This window comes from Lathyrus oleraceus, chromosome 4 (genome assembly GCF_024323335.1).
Source record: "Lathyrus oleraceus cultivar Zhongwan6 chromosome 4, CAAS_Psat_ZW6_1.0, whole genome shotgun sequence".
NCBI lineage: Eukaryota > Viridiplantae > Streptophyta > Magnoliopsida > Fabales > Fabaceae > Lathyrus > Lathyrus oleraceus.
In genome coordinates, this window is record NC_066582.1 from 314,801,471 (window position 1) to 314,825,337 (window position 23,867).

Sequence of the window (23,867 nt, forward strand, 5' to 3'; positions counted from 1 at the left end):
TCCTCTACAGATTCGATTTCAATCAGATCATATGTTTCCTTCATAAACAAGTCAAGGAAAAACAATCTTTTGCTTTTTAGAAAATGCTCTACATATTTTGTGAACTACAACTTCCACGTATCTTCAAATATCTCATAAAAGGAAACAAATCTCATAAGATACTAAAATATATCACACTCCAATGTTGAACTAAAATGTCGGGACATTTTGTTCAACATATGACAAGAATACTTGTTTTTCTAAAATGTAGCCAATCATTACATACCAGACCTATCAATCTCCCCCTTTGGAAAATTTTGGCTAAAGCGACCTTTGCATAGACCAACAGGAGTTAGGGTAAGGATCCCAGCAACAAACCACCATATAAACAACCAAAATCCTTTTCCCCCTAAAAACACCAGAGGCAGGTGCAATAGAAAAAAACATTGCCTCACACTAGAGAGATAAAAGTCTCACACGAAGAACCTGCTTAAGAGAAAAATAAATTCTCTTTAGTCACAATGTCAAGACATTTTTCCTGAAATTATTAACACCAGCAGCCTAGTCGTAACAAGACTATCATTATTGGCACACACACAAAAAATGACCCCCCTGGGTAGCAGATCCAAGGGCAAGAGCTACTCCCCCTCCATACATGCTCCCCTTCAGTAGGGCAAGAGACAGGGCGGGCTAACGAATACTAAGAACAATTCAAACACAATCACATAACTATTTACTCCCCCTTTTTAACCAAACATCAGAGTTAGCAGATCGTTCAAAAGATAGATTACGAACCAAACACAACTAAGAGAAGTTTAAAGTGTAAAAGTATTCAGTGCATAGCCCACAAAAAAAACAAAAGAACAAACAACACACAAAAGAACCAGAGTGCTTCAGTCTTGATCACTGTTGGTAGTGTCTTCATCATCACTTACACCAAAACCTTCTTCACTTGCATCTTCTTCACCTATTCCATCACCTTTAAAAATTCCTTCTTCTTTAGACAAGGCCTTTATCAAATTTTCAATCTTTCTTTTCCTCTTAGTGCAACATTTGATAGTTTCATCTAAGGCCTTGTAGGTATCTTTTAGCTCAGCAAGTATGCCTGGAAGATGTATGTCCAAATGTCATGACAATGTCTGGAACATGTTTCCCAGTGAACAACCTTTAATGTAATGAGAGAGGAGGGTATCCTTTACAGATACTATCAGAACTGATTATGATACTTAGGTGTTGAGTCAGAATAACACCACATATGAATGAGGGAAAAGCTATTGGCATCTTCACAACATAAGAGGCAACATGCTTCATAGTTTGATCAAAGACATAGGATCCAAAATTAAAACTTGACTTGGTCCCTATAATATAAATAAACTTACCTAATCCTGTAGCAATTTTGGAAGTGTGATTAGTTGGTACCCAATTATCAGCTCCAATTCTGTAAAGTACAACATACTTCACATTTAAGGCACTTGCAAACAACTTCCCTTTCCTTGGCTATTCCTTTACTTGTTTAGCACTAATCTCTCTGCAGACAACATTGTCAGAGACTTCCACTTTAGCTTGTTCTTCTTCATTTCTGCCCAAAAACCTATTTATTATTTCAGGAGAAAAATACACACATCTTCCTCTAACATACACTTTTCTAAACTCCTTGCTCCTCTTGTTATCACATTCTGCAGAGATGTTTACAATAAATTCTTTAACTAGCATTTCATAACACTTTCCAAACCCAGTCACAGTTTTCATTAATCCAACCTCTTGAATTAGACTCATCGCCTATTTGCATTCAAAAGCATCTTTGCCCATTTAAATTTCTAGTGCTAATCTTCTTTGATAAACAAATTTCCATTTTCAACATTCTCCACAGAGTGAAAGGAAATGTTGTCAATTGGAACCTCAAGAATATTTGCTGGAATCTTTTTCCTATACGCTTTCTTTCTGGCGGTAGAAACGATATCCTAAATGTTATGTTCGACATCATGGTTAGATTCACTAGATTCAGAAGGAAATTCCTTCCTCTTAAGAGATTTCTTCTTAGAAACAGGAGTAACAACCTTGCTCCATCTTTTTGTAGGGCCAACATTATCTCTTTTCCTGAGAGATTTGGAGGGTGTGCTGGAGGATTCAATAGCTTGACCTTTTATGTTCTTCAACCTTTTAGCTATTCTTGGAGCCAATCTTTGACCGATGGGTACATCATCAGAGTCCAAATCCTATATATTCATTATGTTAGTGGATTGATCCTTTTTCTCTACAGAGTTTTCATCTTTGTCATCCAGATCACCAGACATCCCTTCAAACCCCTCTTCGTCTTTCGATTTTTCAAGAGACTGAGTAGATACATTAACATCATATTTATCTTGGGGGTTTCAGTAGTGTTCTTAGATTGGGCCAAGGATGTGGAGATATCCAACACGACACCAGTCTTGGGTTTAATACCCAACACTTGAGAGATTAACGTACGAATATTCTTATCTACGTCATCTCTGTCTGCAATGATTATGCTGGATTTACTCAAAATAGTAACAAACCTAGGTCTATTACTGGTTTGATAGGCTTCAACATCTTCCATAACATTTGGCATAACATGACATTCTTCAGAAGCACCAACATTAGGTTAAACATTAATGGGATCAAGATACAGTCAAGTCATAGAATAAGGTTTGTTTATAACAATAGAGGGTTCAAGAGTTTTTATATTTCTAGCAGTCATGGATAGAGAGGAAGAGGTACTTACTTTAAAGGGGTTGCCTTTCCTCGAAGAAATGTTATATCCTTCCTTATAGGGGTTGCATGGACAAGAACCATCGAGAGGGGAACGACATCAGTAATGACATTAGAGAGATCTACCTAAGTACCAACATTTTTAGGGTTCAATTTCTCCTTGGTGTGCTTGCTAGGAGTTGAGACAGAAGGTTGAGACATTTTTGAGATTTGAGGCATGGACTACAAAGAGAAGATAGAGAGATGAGAGTGACTAAGAGTAAGGTTGAAAATAATGATACTCCTTGAGTTTTGTGCACCATTAAGTGGAGGGAAGAGAAAATATTATTTCCATATCTCTATATCAGTAATTGCTATAATTCTTCAAGCGTGCAAATGCCCAATTTTCCCCTTAACTTTTCAAATTGATTTGCATCTAAGGCTTTAGTAAAAATATCTTCTAGTTGCTTCTTATGGTTACATGCTCAAGAGTAACAGTTTTGTCTTCAACAAGATCCCTAATAAAATAATGACGGATATCAATATGCTTAGTTATGCTGTGTTGAATAGGATTCTTGGATATGTTAATACCACTTAGGTTGTCACAATATAATGTCATAACATCTTGTTTGACATTGTATTCTTCTAACATTTGTTTCATCCAAATTAATTGAGAACAACTTCTTCCTGCTGCAATATATTCAGCCTCAGTCGTAGATAAAGACACATTATTTTGCTTCATGTTGAACCAAGATATAAGATTATTTCCCAAGAAGAAACATCCTCCATAAGTTCTCGTTCTATCATCAACATTGCCTGCCCAATCTGCATCACAGTATCCTATAAGCAAGGGATTTGCATTATGAGAATACAATATTTCATAGTCACTAGTTCCATTGATATACTTCAGGATCCTTTTCACTTGAGTAATATGACTTATTTTGAGTTCAAAGTGATACCTGGCACATACTCCTATAACAAATATAATGTCATGTCTACTAGCTGTAAGATACAATTTTTACCAATTGATAACGCAAAAATGTATCGTATTTTTGGCTCCATATGCATTGATTTTTTACTCGATTAACACTTATTATTACGCAGTATTTTATGTTTATTGCAGGTATTTATCGATTAAAAGGTTTACCGCAAGTAAAATGGAAAAAAAGAAAAAAGGAAAGAAAAAGGAAGAAAAAGAGAAGAAAATGAAGTTTTCAAAGGGATAATGGGCCACCAAAGCAAATGGGCTTGTGGCGCCCATTATCCAAGTAGTGTCGCGCTCACCACATTGGTCCAAGAGGTAGGTGGCGCTCGCCACCAACCCTTGAGAAGTGGCAGTTTGTTGCTACAAAGGTGGCGCTCGCCACTCATCATGAAGCTAGGATTGTGGCAACTTCCACAACCTAGTCTTCCTACATTTCCTCCACCTTTTTAGCCACGATTGCCACTACCTTTGCTACAAATGAGGAATATGGAAAACATATATAAAAGACCTCACAGATTCACACGAGGACTCTCTCTCTTCTTCCAGTTTTCATATTACGCTTAATTTTACTCGACACTATTTTTCTTTTGGTTTTCTAGGAAGTTTCTTACCATTGTAAAAGTGATAGTTTCTCCACATCGGGGACTATTACGGTTTATTATTTTTTACGCATTTGGGATTAATTTATAAGGATTATTCATTGCCAAAGCCTGCCGGAATTATTTTAATCGAAGATTCAAGATTCAGTTCCAGTTCTTAAATTGCAATCTAGGTTTTATTTTGATTACTGTATTACTTATTTGTGCCTTATTGCATGTTTAATTCCCCAATCACCATGTCTTTTACCAGATCCATGTCCGGCTAAACCCTTAGGTATCGGTATGTAAAGACAGTCGAAACGATGTGATTCAATAAATAATTGGTGTTAGTTTTTATAAAACTTATTTTCCCGGTTTTAGTTTTTTAATTTAATCAAACTGGTTTTCATACGAGAGTACAAAACAAACTAAGGTTACGGTCAACAAGAACGACAGTTTGAGATTTTAACCAGATTGCTGAAACTAGGCATTAATCCTAAACACAGCGAAAGCGCTTTAGGATTAATTAGACTTTATTTATATTCAAAAATTACTTTTAAATTCAAAATGAGACCGCGAGAGCAAGCATTATGGATTAGGAGTATGGTCAGAGTCAATCAAAACGAGAGTGTGACACTAAGTCCTTTCTATAAATAATCTCTACTGAAGAATATTTTAACCAATAAGATTACACCAACTATCTATCGAATCCTCGAAGTTTGATGTATTACATACCGATATCCCATATATCTCATATCTTTATTCTATTTACGTTATAGTCATTTCTTTTTCACCCCTCCAATCTTAGAACAATCATCAACCTTAGATTTACATAGCAACATTAAACCATGATACGTTCGATTATTTGTCCTTATGGGTTCAATAATCTTTAAAACTACACGATAGGACTGCGCATTTGCAGTCACGATTCACATAGACTTACTAAGTTGCGATCAAGTTTTTGGCGCTGTTGCCGGGGACTAATTTAGTCGATATCCTAACTCAAACGTTACCCAGTATAGACTAAGGCAAACAATTCTTTTTCCCTTTTTAAATCTGTCGAGTGTATGCCAAGTACTCGCTCTCAAGGCGAGAAATTAAAGCTACAACTCGACGAACCCGAGCGTTATCTTAGATTATAACGCCGGATACGAGACTTGATACGGGAGCATCGTATCAAGCTAAATCTTCCTGACCTTAACATTCTTACTTCTGAATCAGTTGTTCAACCATAGATGGCCGAACCAGTGCAGAACCGTCCTCTTAAGTATTATGAAATCCCTTCATAGGATGAACCTCATAACAGCATCGCTGCCCCTGCGATCGAAGCCATCAATTTCGAGATAACACCCTCACTGTTGTCAGCCGTACAACAAAACCAGTTTTCAGGTATTCCCATGGAGGACCCGAACCTACACTTGTCAATATTTTTGCAATACACAGACACGGTGAAAGCGAATCGTGTCGGCTCAAAAGCTATAAGACTCCGTCTTTTCCCATTTTCATTAAGAGCTAGAGATAGAGCTTGGCTCCAGTCTCTACCATCCAACTCTTTCACTACATGGAACAAGTTGAAGAAAGTCTTCTTAGCCCGATATTTCCCACCTAGTAAGACAACCATGCTAAGAGCCCAAATAAACGGATTTAAACAAAAGGATAATGAATCATTTTTTGAAGCTTGGGAGAGATACAAAGACATGATTAGGCATTGTCTACATCACGGTCTAGAAGAATGGTTGATCATTCACACCTTTTATAACGGTCTCTTGTACAATACAAGATTGACAATAGACGCTGTTGCAGGTGGCGGCGCACTGATGGATAAACCATACAATGAGGCCTATCAACTCATTGAAAGTATGGCCCAGAATCATTACCAATGAGGAAGCGAAAGAACCTCTGTAGAGAAACCTCAACCGAAAGGTGGAAAGTATGAATTAAGCAGTCTCGACCATGTCAATGCCAAGGTAGATACCCTGACTCAGAAGATAGACAGCTTAACCATAACACCAGCAGCCACCGTGGCTGCCGTGGCACCAAACTGCGAGATATGCGGAGTTCAAGGGCATATTGCCCCAGAATGTCAACTCTTGACAAGAACCTCCACTGACCAGGTGAACTATGCTCAAGGAAACCCTTACTCAAATACCTATAACCCAAGTTGGAAGAACCATCCTAACTTCTCGTACAAAAGTAATAATGCATTGTATGCACCTAACCAAGCACCTACTATACCACCAGGATATCAAAAAGCTGCCACAAATACTCAAAATGCTCCTAGGAAATCAAACTTAGAAATAATGATGGAAAACTTTATAGCTACCCAAGCACAAACAAATAAGGATTTCCTAAATCAAAACATACACACTAGTGAGCAAATCAAGCAGTTTGTGAATAAGGTAGACATATTAGTCACCCATAACAAAATGTTGGAAACACAAATCTCACAAGTGGCTCAACAACAAGCACCTACCGCTGCTCCTGCAGGCACATTTCTTGGACATCCGCAACCAAATCCGAAAGGTCATGCAAATGCTATCATACTGTGAAGTGGGACAGAACTAGACGGACCGGCCGATCCTAGAACTCAAAACCCATCCATGCATCAAGACCCAGGTAAGGTAACTGAGGAGGAAGACGAACAAGAGGAATATAAAAACGAAGAGGCCGTAGATAAAGAAGAACCTTATGTGCCTCCACCACCGTATAAACTCCCTATCCCTTATCCTCAAAGACTTGTTAAATCTAAAAGTGTTAGGCAATTTAAAAAATACGTAGAGATTCTAAAACAATTGAATATCACAATACCCTTTACAGAAGCCATAACTCAAATGCCCTCATGTGCTAAGTTTCTCAAAGAAATCTTATCTAACAAGAAGAAGATAGAGGATAATGAAACCGTTACACTTACTGCTGAGTGTAGCGCCATAATACAAAAAAATATGCCTCCTAAGCTGAAAGACCCAGGTAGTTTCTCCTTACTCTGTATAATCAGAAAGTTTGTCATTGACAAAGCTTTATGCGACTTAGGAGCAAATATTAGTTTAATGCCCTTGTCCATATGCGAAAGGCTAAAAATGGGAGAACTAAGACCTACGAGGATGTCCGTACAACTTGCAGACCGTTCTGTTAAATTTCCCGTAGGTATGCTAGAAAACATTATGGTGCGCATAGGACAATTCTATATTCCAACTGATTTTATAATCATGGATATAAAAGAGGATTCCAACACCCCTATCATATAAGGAAGATCATTCCTAGCTACAGCCGGAGCGATTATAGATGTTAAGAAAGGCAAGCTAACCTTTGAAGTTGGTGAGGAAAAAGTCGAGTTCATTTTGACGCAATTCCTAAAGGCACCAACTATAGACGACGCTTGTTCTCTACTAGATGTGATCGACAAATGCATAAGAGAGATGGAGAATGAACAAACATCATACTCCGAAATACTGAAAATTCTAAGGCCTCCTACTTTTGAAGATGAAAACTTAAGTAATACCAAGATGACAACCTAAGCGAATGCCTAGCACTAACGCCCGATTATATGCCTTGCCCAAAGAAACCAGCCCTAGAACTTAAGACGTTACCCAAAAATCTAAGGTACGAATTCCTAGACACTGAACTTGAGCGACCTGTAATAGTAAATGTAGACTTAGGGAAGATAGAGACCGAAAAGCTTATACACGTGTTGAGAAAATACCCAACTGCTTTAGGCTACAATATCTCAAATCTAAAAGGAATAAGCCCTTCCATATGCATGCATCACATAATTCTAGAGGAAGACAGTAAGACCTCTAGAGAACATCAAAGAAGGATAAATCCCATTCTGAGTGATGTAGTAAAGAAAGAAGTGCAAAAGTTGTTAGAAGCAGGTATTATCTACCCAATATCTTATAGTCACTGGGTCAGCCCAGTACATGTCGTACCAAAAAAGGGAGGCGTCACAGTTGTTAAATATGAAAAAGGAGAATCTATAGCATAAAGAGTGGTTACTGGAAGTAGAATGTGTATTGACTATAGAAAATTAAATAAAGCCACCGGGAAGGATCATTTTCCTTTACCGTTTATTGATCAAATGCTTGAACGATTGGTTAAGCATTCTCACTTCTGCTACCTAGACAGTTATTCGGGATTTTTCCAAATTCCTATTCATCCTGACGACCAAGAAGAAACGACCTTCACATGCCCCTATGGTACATTCGCCTACCGACGAATGCCATTCGTTCTATGTAACGCTCTCGCAACATTCGAAAGATGCATGATGTGAATTTTCGCTGATTTCATAGATGACATTATGGAAGTCTTCATGGATGATTTCTCTGTATGCGGACAGAGCTTTGAACGATGCTTATCGAATCTTGAAATGGTACTAAAGAGATGCGTAAAAGTGAACCTAGTGCTAAACTGGGAAAAATGTCATTTCATGGTCCGACAAGGAATCGTGCTCAGACACATAGTATCCAACAAGGGGATTGAAGCCGACAAGGACAAAATAGAAGTTATAGAAAACCTCTAGCCTCAGAAAACCGTAAGAGAAATAAGAAGCTTCTTAGGACACGCTGGTTTCTACCGGAGATTCATTAAAGATTTCTCAAAAATCACCAAACCACTGACTGGTTTATTGATGAAAGACGCTGAATTCATCTTTGACGACAAATGCCTAGCGGCGTTTGAACAATTGAAAACAGCTCTTATTACTGCACCTATCATGCAACCGCCCGATTGGAGATTACCTTTTGAAATCATGTGTGATGCTAGTGACTATGTTGTAGGCGCAGTCTTAGGACAAAGAAGGGATAAGAAACTTCATGCAATATATTATGCAAGTAGAACCCTAGACCCTGCACAGATGAACTATGACACCACAAAAAGGGAACTTTTAGTCATTGTTTTCGCTCTGGATAAATTCCGTTCCTACCTAGTAGGAGAAAAGATAATGATCTATACTGATCATGCTGCATTAGATACCTGTTGACCAAAAAAGACGCCAAACCAAGACTCTTAAGGTGGATCTTACTATTACAAGAGTTTGACCTAGAAATCAAGGATAAAAAGGGCACGGAAAACGTCGTGGCCGATCACTTGTCAAGAATGGAAGGTATAGAACCTGAACAAGTGCCTATAAACGATGATTTTCCATACGAAAGACTCATAGCCCAATTAGAAAGAAATCCAGCTAAAGATACGTTAACCCATAAGGATACCAAAACAAACGAAGTAGTGGAAGAAATTTACACCCATACCACACTACCATGGTACGCTGACTTCGTCAACTACTTAGCATTTAGGGTGCTTCCGCCAGACTTGACCTACCAACAAAAGAAAAAATTCTTCCACGATCTTAAAAACTACTATTGGGATGAGCCTCTACTTTTCAAGAGAGGCGCCGACGACATTTTCCATCGATGTGTTCTAGAAGATGAGGTAGAAAACGTAATTTCCCACTGTCATTCTGCTCCTTATGGAGGACATGCAAGCACCTCGAAGACTTGCGCTAAGATCTTGCAAGCTAGCCTCTTTTGGCCTACTATGTGGAAAGATGTCCACATCACGATCACAAATTGCGACCGGTGTCAACACACTGACAACATATCTAGACGCGACGAAATGTCGTTTAAAGGCATTTTGGAAGTAGAAGTCTTCGATGTTTGGGGAATCGATTTTATGGGACCTTTCCCATCTTCTTTTGGTAACAAGTATATCCTTGTTGCGGTCGATTGCGTATCAAAATGGATTGAGGCATTAGCCTCTCCAATGAATGACACACGAGTGGTAATTAGACTCTTTAAGCGAATAATCTTCCCTATGTTCGGAGTGCCAAGACTTGTCATAAGTGATGATGGCTCCCATTTTATTTCAAATTTTTTTGAAAATCTATTACTGAAATATGGAGTCCTGCACCGCGTAGCAACACCTTACCACCCACAGACGAATGGACAAGTAGAAGTCTCAAACCGAGAAATTAAACAAATCTTAGAAAAGACAGTTGCCACCTCTAGGAAAGATTGGTCCTCAAAATTACTAGAAGCCCTGTGGGCATATAGGACAGCTTATAGGACCCTAATAGGAACCACACCTTTTAAGCTAGTTTATGGAAAATCATGTCATCTGCCGGTAGAATTAGAGCATAAAGCATATTGGGCCATTAAGACCCTTAATCTCAATTATACTGCCGTAGGCGAGAAAAGAATATTAGATATCCATGAACTAGAAGAACTTAGGCTAGATGCGTATGAGAATGCCCGAAGCTATAAAGAAAGAACAAAAAAATGGCATGACAATCGCATATTAAGGAAAGAGTTTAACCAAGGCGACAAAGTACTCCTGTTTAACTCCCGCCTCAGACTCTTTCCGGGAAAACTTCGTTCTAGGTGGTCCGGTCCCTTCGAAATCACTAATATATTTCCGAATGGAGCAATAGAGATAAAAGGAAAAACGAGCGAACCATTCATAGTAAACAGGCAACGTTTGAAACATTACCACAACAGTGATAACAATGATTTCATTGCAAATCTTAAGCTTGCAGAGCCTCCCGCTCATTCGAAAGAATAATATCTATCCTATTTTTGTCGAGCTTACGACAATAAACAAAGCGCTTGGTGGGAGACAACCCACACTCTGTCTTTAACTATTTAATTTCATTACCCAAAATTTATAATTGTTACTACTACTTAATTTTCATTTCTTTGCTCTCTTATTTATTCAGTACTCATAAAGTTAATCGGTATCTTTCTGTATTATTGACCATTACTAACTTAATGCTATTATCTACTTGATTTTATCTAGCTACTAACTATCATAATGCAACAAGTAGATTACATGGATATAGTATTTAGAGGCAGATCTCAAAGGAGACATTTTGAGGCTCTAGCTCATAGAGAAATGACACTAACCTTATACCCAAATGAACACACCATGACCAAATTAGGTATAAGAGACAATGTTATGTTCCTAATTAACCAACTAGGCTGGGACACCTTTGCTATCAAAAGAAAATTTAGTTCCATCAGTAGGTTGACTTTAGAATTCCTAAGCTCCCTAGTGTACCTGCCAAACCATGGTATGGGATTTAACAAAGGCCTAATCACCTTTAGGTTGTTTGATAAAGACTATCGCTGCACCCACAGAGAAATGGTTGAACTCCTAGGATGTCCTAATGGCCCTGATAACTTTACCATTACCCATGAAGACATACTTGAGGACAATTCCTGATTAAATGATGAATCCATGATCCAACCTTGATCAAATTTCACATATAGGATCCCCTAGGCCTGGATTTTGAGATTCCACTCTCAAAATGTAAGAAGTTGACTTTTCTGGCCCCATAGTTGACTTTTCCCAAACTGCCTGATTCCGATTCCATTGATCAATTGAAGCACTTCTAGCTCAAATAAAGAGCTGATTTTTTGTATGTAGACCAGTGTGGACATATGGAAGGCCATGGAAAAGAGTTTCACCCAAAGACTCAGAAATAAACTGATTTTATACCAAACCCTAGTTTTAGGGCAAAATGATCAAGAACTGATTGTACTGATTGCCAATGGATCTTTCTGAGATAATTGTGAATCTTCCTAGACCTAGATTCCTCTTCAATCATGACATGGATGAACCCCTCTACTTCCAACCAAACATTGCCTGTTGCAGGTAGCCATGAAACCCTAATTTCTTGATTATATCCAAATGCACACTCTGAGAGCTCCAAATCCTTCACTGATGAACTGAGGAACAAAATAAGATACCTGGACCCTCTAAGACCCTTGAGGCTTGTATATTTAGAAAATGAAGTCCAATCCTCAATCTTGCTTTGTGTGGGCTCCTTCTGTTAAGGAGTGATCAATCAAAACCTGGTTTCCATGTCACTAATGCAGTATGCAATGAGTATGACCTAGTATGATCCTAATGAAGTGTGAAACAAAATCCCATGCTTCCAGGAAAAAATGAAGGGTAAATTTTGGGGTATTACAGCTGCCCCTATTCAATCAACTAGAGACCCGAAAAGAATATAGCAACGACTTTCGCACTTTCGAGGTATCAAGGGATTGAATACGATAAAAGCCCAAAAATTTTCACTTAAGTGAAAAGTGAAGTAACAATGCCTGTCAGGATCGGCAGAGAGGTGATCTTGATATGAGCATCAACAAAGAATCCGTTTGGTACGGTGAGAGTCGGTTGTCTGTACACCGAAAAAGGAATGTTAGCCTGAATACCAAAATAAATGGTAGCACACAAATAACCATGGCTTGAATGCCGCTCATCAATCTGAATACTGGAAATGACTTTGATCTGAGCATCGGAAGATATGAGATTATCAAACATCGGTATGAACATCGGAAAACTGGCCTGAGTGCCACTTCGGTCTGAATACCGGAAAAACTGGCCTGAATGCCACAAGTTGCGTCGACCTGAACGTCGGAAACTTCTTCGATCTGAACATTGGAAAACTGGCCTGAATGCCACTTCGGTCTGAATACCGGAAACTGGCCTGAGAGCCACAAGTTGCATCGACCTGAACGTCGGAAACTTCTTCGATCTGAACATCGGAAAATTGGCCTGAATGCCACTTCGGTCTGAATACCGGAAACCTGCATGCCTGTCAGTATCGGCAGAAATAGGGAAAATGATAATTGAGGCGGCACATGGGCCAACGACCCCTGCTGGGAATAATAAAGGATAAGTCATGAACAAACTTCAGTCTGAGTACTGGAAACAAACTTCTGGCTTATCACTTGGGATACCGAGAATGTCTTATGCTTCACATGCGTATGTTTGAATTTTTCAATGGCGTAATGCTCCATGAAAATGGAAATGCTACGCGATTTGGGAGGATGCAATGAAATATGATTCTACATGCAGGGATGCGAAATGCTAGGTTAGAGAGAACGCCGAGCCGAGGCAAGGAGTTATGTTGGGGAAATGGTCACAATCTTCTAGACCCAGGCGATGCTGTTGGAGATAAACAACACAACGAACTCTGTGGGGAAATGACCATCCACACGGTGCTCTGGAAATAACAAAATACCGAGACTCTGACTGGGGAGAGAATGACACTGAAAGCTTGCTGCTGGGGAAAGCGACGGTGGTTCTGACAACCATAATCTGCGAGAGAGACGACTCAGCAGGGGAAGCAAACACTGATACGGTACTGAGATTCTGCTTCAAGGAAAGAGACCATGGATCTAGCGTCGAGATCATCGATCTGGCATCGAACTCTGAGGAGTAGCCGCTTCTGTTGGGAAGATACAATCTGGCGCTGTCAACTCCGCTGAGGATATACAGTCTGGCACTGACGACCCTACTGGTGAATGTATAATCTGAAACAAACGCTTGGGGAAGTACAGTAGTGAGAAACTGCTGTGGGTTGAAGAATCCAATGCTTGGACCAACCTTGCAGGGATAAGATACCAAATATCAACTGTTGAAGAAAAACATCCGCGATCATCTGCTGGGAACCTTAAGGAAATGCCCCGAGTGTACCTGTTCTGAATAGACGATCCAAAGCACTTAAAATTTATAGCAATTTTAAATGTTTATTAAGCATGTACCTGTAAAGCTCTTATGTTTCATGATGCAATGTTTATCAAAAATTCGGACGTCATTTTTGCAAACAAAAGAGTAAAATGAGAATGAACACAACGATATACTGAATAACATGATTTCATTGATTGAATGGCCTCTGAATAGGCATTTACATCAGGAAGCAATCCCTAGAAAGAGGTAATCGCACAAAAGATAAAAAATAGAAATTAATCTAATGGCAATGTGAAATGGATTTCTATCGGGTTCCAATTCTGCTATGACTCACTCGTCTTCAAGATCCTCCAAATGATCAACTTTCTGAAAAAGGTGATTAGACTGTTTCCTATCCTTCGAAAGTTTCCAGTTATCGACACGAGATGAGATTCAGAACTACTCAGAACGCAGTCATTCGCTTAATCCATAACTTTTGCCTAGATCACCCTTTCGGGTTTTTAATCCACCGGGATACACATTTTTGCCTAAGTTGCCTTTTCAGGTTTTCAACTTACCGGGTGTACAATCTTTTCATTTTTAATCCCTAACTTTTTCCCGAAACTTTTTTCATTTTCTTGGGAAGCGAAGTCTTTTTCATTTTTTCATTGCCTAGAAGTATTTTTTAACTACGTCTGAGTTCACATGGGAAGCGAAGTCTTCACCATCCATAGTTGCCAGAATTAAGTCTCCACCATCAAAAATCTTGGTGACAATATATGGTCCCTCATAGTTATGAGTCCACTTGCCCCTGTGATCTGTCTGAGGAGGAAGGATCCTTTTCACCACCAAATCTCCGACTTGGAAGCATCGAGGACGCACTTTCTGATCAAAGGCTCTCTTCATCCGACTTTGATACAACTGTCCATGATAAATGGCTTCCATTCGCTTCTCTTCGATAAGACTCAACTCATTGAACCTTGTCTGAATCCATTCAACTTCGTCTAACTTGACATCCAGCAGGACTCTTAGAGAATGAATCTCCACTTCAACAGGTAGGACTGCTTCCATACCATACACAAGGGAGTAAGGGGTTGCCCCGGTCGATGTACATACTGAAGTATGGTACCCATGCAAGGCGAAGGGTAGCATCTCATACCAATCCCTGTATGTAACGACCATATTCTGCACAATCTTCTTTATGTTCTTATTTGCTGCCTCAACAACACCGTTCATCTTAGGACGATAAGGGGAAGAATTGTGATGTTGAATCTTGAAGTTCTTGCACAACTCCTTTATCATTTTGTTATTGAGATTAGAACCATTATCAATAATGATTCTTTCGGGAATCCCATAACGACAAATGATTTCTTTCTTAATGAATCAGGTAACCACATGTCTGGTGACCTTCGCAAATGACGCGGCTTCGACCCACTTGGTGAAATAGTCGATGGCAACAAGGATGAAACGATGCCCATTGGAAGCAATCGGCTCAATCTTTCCAATCATATCAATGCCCCACATAGCAAACGGCCACGACAAAGACATCACATTCAGAGGATTTGGCAGCACATGCACCTTATCAGCATAAATCTGGCTTTTATGACACTTCCAAGCATATTTGAAACAATCAGATTCCATGGTCATCCAGTAATAACCCGCTCTCAACAATTTCTTAGCCATTGCATGTCCGCCGGCATGAGTACCGAAGGAGCCTTCATGAACTTCCTGCATTAACATGTCCTCTTCGTGTCTATCCACGCATCTGAGCAAAACCATGTCGAAGTTCCTCTTATACAACACGCCGTCTTTGTTCAAGAAGAAACTGCCTGCCAATCTTCTCAAAGTCTTTCTATCATTGTTGGATGCCCCTACAGGGTACTCTTGATTCTTCAGAAAGCACTTGATGTCGTGATACCAGGGCTTGTCGTCGACTACCAGTTCAGCAGCAACCACATACGCGGCCCTATCAAGGCGCATAACATCGATCCTAGGAGCATAGTTCCACCGAGTCACTTTGATCATGGATGATAAAGTAGCAAGAGCATCTGCCATCTGGTTATCATCACGAGGTATATGATACAACCTTACTGTTGTGAAGAAAGTCAACAGTCTTCTCGTGTAATCTCTATAGGGGACCAGAGTATTCCAATCACCATTCACTTGATTGATCACTAGAGCTGAATCTCCGAAGATGTCCAAAGTCTTGATTCTCAAATCAATGGCTTGCTTATTACCCAGGATACAAGCTTCATACTCAGCTTCATTATTGGTGCACTTGAAAGTCAGACGAGCGGTGAAAGGCATATGGGCACCTTTCGGAGTGGTAATGACAGCACCAATTCCACTTCCTTTGGCATTGACGGTCCCATCAAACATTAAAGTCCACTTTTCATCTGGATCAGGTCCCTCCTCAACAACTGGCTCTTCACAGTCTTTCGTCTTGAGGAACATGATGTTTTCATCCGGAAAATCAAACTTCATCGGCTCATAATCATCAATTGGCTGCTGAGCAAGATAGTCTGACAGAATACTCCCTTTGATGGCTTTCTGGGATGTATACTGGATGTCGTACTCTGTCAATACCATTTGCCAACGAGCAACCCTTCCGGTGAGAGATGGCTTCACAAATATATACTTGACTGGATCCATCTTGGAGATCAGTAAGGTTGTGTGAGTCAGCATGTATTGTCTCAATCGCTTAGCAGCCCATGCAAGTGCACAACATGTCTTTTCAAGCATTAAGTATCTCGACTCGCAGTCTGTGAATTTTTTACTCAGGTAGTAAATGGCATGCTCTTTCGTACCTGTCTCGTCGTGTTGACCGAGAACACAACCCATGGAATTATCAAGTATTGTCAAATACATAATCAGCGGTCTCCCTGGGACTGGAGGCATAAGGATTGGAGGATTATGCAAATACTCTTTTATCTTTTCGAAACCCCTTTGGCAATCATCATTCCACCTGATAGCCTGATCTTTTCTTAACAATTTGAATATTGGCTCACACGTGGCTGTTAGGTGACAGATGAAACTTGCAACGTAGTTCAACCTCCCTAAGAAACCACAGACTTGTTTTTCTGTTCTTGGCTCAATCATTTCTTGTATTGCTTTCACTTCGGCCCGATCCACCTCAATCCCTTTTTCACTAACAACAAAACCCAGCAGTTTTCCAGTTCTCACCCCGAAAGTACACTTTTTTGGATTAAGCCTTAGCTTGAATTTCCTCAAACGCTCAAACAGTTTTTGCAAATTCACCAAATGTTCTTCTTCTGTCTGAGATTTGGCAATCATATCATCAACATAAACCTCGATTTCATGATGAATCATATCATGGAAAAGAGTTACCATAGCTCGTTGATATGTTGCCCCAGCATTTTTCAGACCAAACGGCATCACCTTGTAGCAAAAGGTGCCCCTGGGGTTATGAAAGTTTTCTTCTCCATGTCTTCTAGTGCCATCGATGAAGGAGAATACTGAGAACTGAGTCGTGTTATCCACCAAAACATCGATGTGAGGTAATGGGAAATCATCTTTAGGACTAGCTCTGTTCTGATCCCGGTAGTCAACACACATTCGTACCTTTCCACCCTTCTTAGGTACTGGAACGATATTTGCAACCCATGGCGAATAATTTGTAACTGCTAGAAACCATGCATCCAACTGTTTTTGCACTTCTTCCTTTATCTTGACAGCCATCTCTGGTCTTGTTCTTTTGAGCTTCTGCTTGACCGGAGGACAATCCTCTTTGAGAGGCAAACGATGTACCATAATGTATGTGTCAAGCCTTGGCATGTCCTGATAAGACCAGGCGAAGATGTCAACATACTCTTGCAGCAATTCAATCAACCCCTTCTTCATATTATCTTCCAAAGCAGCCCCTATCTTGATTTCTCTCTTGACGTCCTTGGTGCCAACATTAATCAGTTCAATAGACTCTTGATGTAGTTGAATGACCCTTTCCTCCTGTTTTAACAACCTGGCAAGTTCTTCAGGGAGTTCACAATCTTCATCACCCTCTTCTTTAGCTTGAAAGATTGGATTTTCAAAGTCGAAGCGAGCTATAGCAGAACTGTTATTAATAGGTTCCGGTGACGTGCATCTGCATGAGTAATGGTATGTGCTTATGAGTGTGAACAAGGAGTGAAAACTAAACAAAACATTGCCAAATATATTTTTTTTATTTTTGAAAACTGCAAAAATAGAAAGCCAGTGAACAAAATATTTGAATGCAAAAAAGACGTCTTTTATTTATGATAAAAAATGTAGGTATCCACATAGATGAGCCCTACAATGAGTAATTACGCCCTGGGCGGAACTTAAGACTTAGATATGCATGAATAAACAAAGAAAATTACTCTTCAAGAAGAGTGACTTGGATAATCTCTTCAGAAGACCAGTTGCGGAGAACTTCACCCGGGACCCTTGGACGCACCCAGTTGTCAATGTCGCAATCATTATCCTCATCTTCTTCGTTGATTGCAGAGATCTGGCCATACTGAATGATGCCAGCACTGGAGAAAGTAATCGGCCCCTGACGAGTCTGAGGCGTTGAAGTTGTAGAAGTCAATGCTGTCTGATACCCAATCCCAAACTTGTCTTCCTTCATAGGTAAATCCAACAGACGTCCCCAACCGGGAGCAACACCTGAATTTACCAAGGCCTGTGCCTGCTTGAAGGACAAAATAGAGGCACCTGCTTCAACCTCTTCCACTGGAGCCGGCTCTATGTAATAATCCCCATTATCCTCCCCGAATACCTCTTCAAGTCTAGACTTCTTCAAACCCGCCAGCACCTTGAGTTCTTCAATCTGTTCTTGAGCCTTGTCGAGTTGATCTGTGATGTAACCATTGGTTGAACGGGCATACAGAAGCTCATTGTTCTTCTCCTTCAGCAGAGTCTTCAACTTCTCCATCTGACCAGTCAATTCGGCCACCAACTCCTCCTCTTTTGCCTTCCGAGAAGCTGAAAATGCATCCCACTGTTCTTGCCACCCAGCTAACTTACCACGGGCATCTGTTAACTGCTGCTTGACTCGCCTCAACTCAGAACTGGATGACCCCAAGGCTTCGTCAGTTTTCCTGAAGCGGTTTACCTCCACAACTAATTTCTTTTCTGCTTCCTCTTGCAATCTGACGGCTTCCCCCTTTTGATATTCTGCCTCATGGTATAGATGCATAAAGTCTTGCAACTTCACACTTAACTCCGAGTTTTCAATTTGAAGTTCCTCCATGGTATTCTTCAATTTGTCATACTCCTCTCGACTCACCACTGTCGACTGCTCAAGAGTAGGTGAATACAAAGGTTCTTCAATAGGAAATGGCAGACTAAACTCTTCGATTCTTCCCCGAAGCCAATCTTCATACTGAGGATAGGTCTTGCAATCCCCCTTTCCAAGCATAGTCCTTCCTCTTTTGATTACCTTGAGCCAGGCCTCAGCTGCCTTATGGGATACAGTCAAATCAGATGAAGAATGGAAAAACATAGATTCTTCGACATCTTTTTCCAAAGGCGGAGTTTTTAAAGCATACCAAAACTGTCTGACTGCTAGAGAAGGATTATAATTGATTCCTCCTCTTCTTCCTACCAACGGTACATTCGGGAAGTTCCCACAACTGTGAATAATATCCTCCCGAAGCAAGTTCTGGTCGACCAACTCAACGAGTCCTTGAAATCAACGAATGCTCCCGACTTGGGCAGGTGAGAACTGAACCACTTATAAAACAAGGGTGCACAACAATTCACCAATCCTCCTTTTCTATTCTCATTCCTATGATGCACTGAATGAAAGAAATCTCCCAGTAAGGTCGGCACTGGATTTCCCAACACAAAGAGGCGTACTGCATCTACATCCACAAATTTGGCAACATTAGGGAACAGGACAATCCCGTATACGCAAATAGCCAATACATCATTGAAACCCCTCCAATCACCATCTTCAAGCTTCTTCTTGGCTTCTCCCACTAAGAAACTCAGATGAAAACCACCGACTCCTCCATTCTGACACATATTAGACTTCAAGACTGATTTCCCCAAATATGTGGCTGAAGCAACCATGCTGAGATCGGGCAGAAACTCGGAACTATAGAATAGCAACTGTGACTTGATAGGAACTCTGAGAAAACTGGCAACCTCCTTTAAGGTAGGGACCAAAATATAATCTGGGAATGTAAAGCACCTCAATGGAGGGTCATAGAACTGCAGCAGTGTAAAGAGAGCACCGTGTTGATCTTTGGGGAGAACCGTGACGAAACTTAGAATCAAACCGTAATCCTTCCGGAATCTTTCCAGAGAATCATGATCCATTAACTTCATTAGTTGTTGAATGGGGTCCGAACAAACCACAGGAAACTTGTAGGCGACATGTCTCTTTCTGCCGATATCCATCTTAGGAGAGCCAGAAAACCCCGACCAGAATCCAAAAGAAGATATAAACCCCTAGTGGATAGATAAACATGTGTTAAATGATATGAATGCAAAATGATGTGATGCAATGACGTGAATGCAAAATGATGTAATGCGATGCAGTGACATGGGAATCAGGATTGCTGTGTCTGCTTGAACAATTGTCAGGTCGCACTTTCTGAAGAGAAAACCACTGAGGAACATATAAGAGATCAAAGTTCTGCTCCAACAAAAATACCAGAAAACCGGGTTGGTTGAAGGTTAAGGTTTCCTGAATTTAGCCCGCCCCTCACTGGTAGGTTCTAAGAACAGAAGTTTGTCAGCTTCTAGCCCTTCAGTCGAGAATAATACGTTTACAACTGAAGGTTTGACATTATTACGAGACAAAAAACCTCCACTGACTCCCCTCAACAGGACATCCTAAAAGCAAGTTCCCAGCCTCGGGGTCCTCGGATTCAGCAGCGAGAATGCGCCCACCAGAGCTAACATAACCGCGTCTCGGAGGAGAGGCCTCGACTAAGTCCTCTGGAAATGGTCACCAGAGTCGACGATTTCTAGAGGAACATCCTGTCGTTACGGAACACCCGTAGGACAGAATATATCCAAAAGAAACCTCGTCTGGGTGTGGGTCTTCATGAACGACTTAACGTAGCAACATGCTACGCAAGACTCATGACTATCCACTCTAAAACCTGTGTGTATGCTCAAGCCTGGGTAGTGGGCTTATCTCTCATAGAACAACCCACCCCATCAAAAAACCAACAAATCCAACAGATACAACAATCATATGTACACAATGCAATAAGATAAAGCAGATAAATGCTGGAAATAAATAACTGTACAAAAGAATAAACACCCAACAAACAAGAAACTCACAAAAGCTAGGAGAGACTCGCATAGGGAAACCGGGTCCCCAGCAGAGTCGCCAGCTGCCGCAACTGGTGCGAAAAAAAATAACCGGCGAGAAAAAAGAAACAAAAGAGTCTCCACCGTTCATTATTTATCCCAAAGGAGGGAAAGGAAACCATCGAAGAAAACCTGAAGAGAAGGAAAAGACAAGGTCTCGCAACCAAATCTAGGGTTCGGGAGTCGATTATGCAAAAGGAAGGTATTAGCACCCCTACGCATCCGTAGTATTCTACGGGATCCACTCTTATTGTTCTAGTCTAAAGGGTGTAGGTATATCTAATGAACTATTTACTAAAAGAAGGTTAAAAGAAAATGAAAATGACTCGCAAGGATGTCGCATCCACTGCCTACGTATCTCATCTGAGTATGAGAATCAGAGTCTTCGTAGCTCGGCTACTTATGGGTGAAAGAGAAGTGTGCTCGCTAAGACATCGCGTCTTATGCCTACTTATCTCATCTGGAATGAGAATCAAAGCAAAACGTAGTTCAACTAACTTAGGGAACAAGGGTCTCGATTGCAACTAGGGCAAGATAAAGGGAAGGTCTCGATCGCAACGAGGGCGAGAGAAAGGAATCGCAACAAGGGCGAAAGCATGCAAGGATTAGTTGTTAGTCGTCAGTCAAACTCGGCAAGACATCGCATCTCGTGCCTACGTATCTCATCTATACATGAGAATCAGAGTTGTCGTAGTTCGCCTAACTAGGGGTTAAGGATTGCCATCTGAACATGGACTTACAAAAGAGGACACCAGCTATGTCAAAGGAAAGTGGGCAATGTGTTCAACATCCTAACAGTAGGTGTCGTAGCTCGCTGAACTGAGTCTTAGGCAGTTACCTCTTTGCAATAGAATAGACTGACATGCCACAAGATCGGAGACGCACGGAAGGTCTAAAAGAATGGGGAAGCTCTGCCCTAGAGTTGTCATGTAATATGGACCTATGTGTTAGGATTTACAAAGGGTAACATCTACCTAATGTTAGCATGCAAAGAATAAGGGAATTCTACCTATGTTATCATACAAAGGGTTCTACCTAATGGGTGCTACCTAAACGGAACAAGAGTCAACAGATGGAGCTAGGAGAGAAGCAACGGATAAGGGGTGATGGCGATGCCTGAGGCAATCGACTTACAGGTAGATGGCGATGCATGAAGCAATCGACTTATAAGAGAAATGGCGATGCATGAAGAAATCGACTTACAAGAGGATGGATGAATACATGCTGGTTCTGTTAAGTTTTGAAAATGATTACTCGACGTTGGATCGAGCTTTGGATCTTGTTTTGAAATGATTATCGGATGTTCCTTTTAATTCTTGTATTAACAAATGAATAAAGAATGAAAGACGAAATATTATACAATTTATGGGAGAGGGGTACATTTGTTATGAATGGGGGTTGTTCATGGCAATCAAACAATAAGAATATATGCCTCATACATCATACAATGCATGAGAAGTATAAACATGTTAAACAATCAAACAATCAAACAATCAAAGAATCAAATAATGATATAATGGAGCATTAAATAAGGCATGAGAAGTATAAACATGTTAAACAATCAAACAATAGAAAGCATGGATGAGAGAAACAAGTGTAACAAATGACAGATGAATCAGACAGATGAAAATATGCACACAAGGGGCCCACTGAATAATTTAATTAGGAAATGAGGTAAGGATCAAATAAAATCAAGATGAAAGGCCTCTAATACATGACATATGAGATGAACAAGGGAGGATCAAAAGATCTCTTCAACTTCCATAAGCAATCCCTAAGTCAAACATCGATCATAAGGAAGTCAACTGAAAATTCAAGTCAACTTGAAAAATATCAAATAAATAGAAAATTAATCAAGAAAATTATGAAAAATTAAACTAAGTAAGGTGGGGTCTGGACATCATCATCCCCCAAAAATATTTTAAAAATAATGAAAATTAGTATGTAAATTAATCGAAATAAAAGAAAGGTCAAAGCAAAAGTCAACCAACCAAACTAGGTCAAAAATAAATCCAAAATAAATTGAAAATGGGAAATAAAATTTCAAGAAAAGGTCAGGTTGACCATGGGACATTGGTTAACCTTCATCCCAAAAATCAAAAGCTAAAAATAATTCTAAGTCATAAAAATAATATCAAGAAAAAAAGTGTGTTAAAATGGACCATTTAGAATAAACAATTATAATAAAATATCAATATTAAATAAATACGAAAATAAAAATTAAATAAAATTAAATAAGACATTAAGAAATGTGAAAAATATTTTTGGATATTTTTATGAATAAATAAAATATTTTTAAATAATTAAAATCAAAATAGAAATAAAAATGGAATTAAAAAAGAAAATGAAAGGAGATGGATTGATGGGCCAGGAGAGGGTGGTGCTGAAAGTAAGTGGCGCAAAGGCCCAGTCCAAGATAACATTCAGGGCGTGACAGACCAAAATAACATTTTAATTTTTAAAAAACATGTCAACATGTATCAATTGGTCACGGGTGCTTTAAGTCACTAAAAGACAAAAACGTACGCACGGCCAGGATTAGAAGAAAGACGCTGGATCTAACGGTTTACAACATGACACCTCATCGTCTTCTCCACTAAACAAACCCTAACACCATGCATGCTCATGCAGCCATAAAAATCAGTGGATTTTTCCAATCTTCCACTCAAGAATGCAAGCGCTATAATGCACCAAATGCCACGAAATAAAAACCAAAGTTCAAGTACAAAATGTGTAGATCATCATGGTGATTTGTTTTAGTAAAAATAATGGCTTAATCATGGAGAAATGTTGCCAACAAGGTGACAACATGGGCACGGGCTAGGGCAAAAATTCAGCATGCATAAACCAACATCAAGAAT

The 23,867-nt window shown here is 39.9% G+C and overlaps 1 non-coding gene across 1 annotated transcript; it reads right to left on the reverse strand.

Annotated features, from left to right (window-relative positions):
* Positions 1 to 5,867: 5,867 nt before the first annotated feature.
* LOC127077888 (small nucleolar RNA R71) lies at positions 5,868 to 5,974 on the reverse strand. The gene has a single exon (XR_007787654.1). It is a non-coding gene; the product is annotated as a small nucleolar RNA R71 (small nucleolar RNA).
* Between the last annotated feature and the right edge of the window lie 17,893 nt (positions 5,975 to 23,867).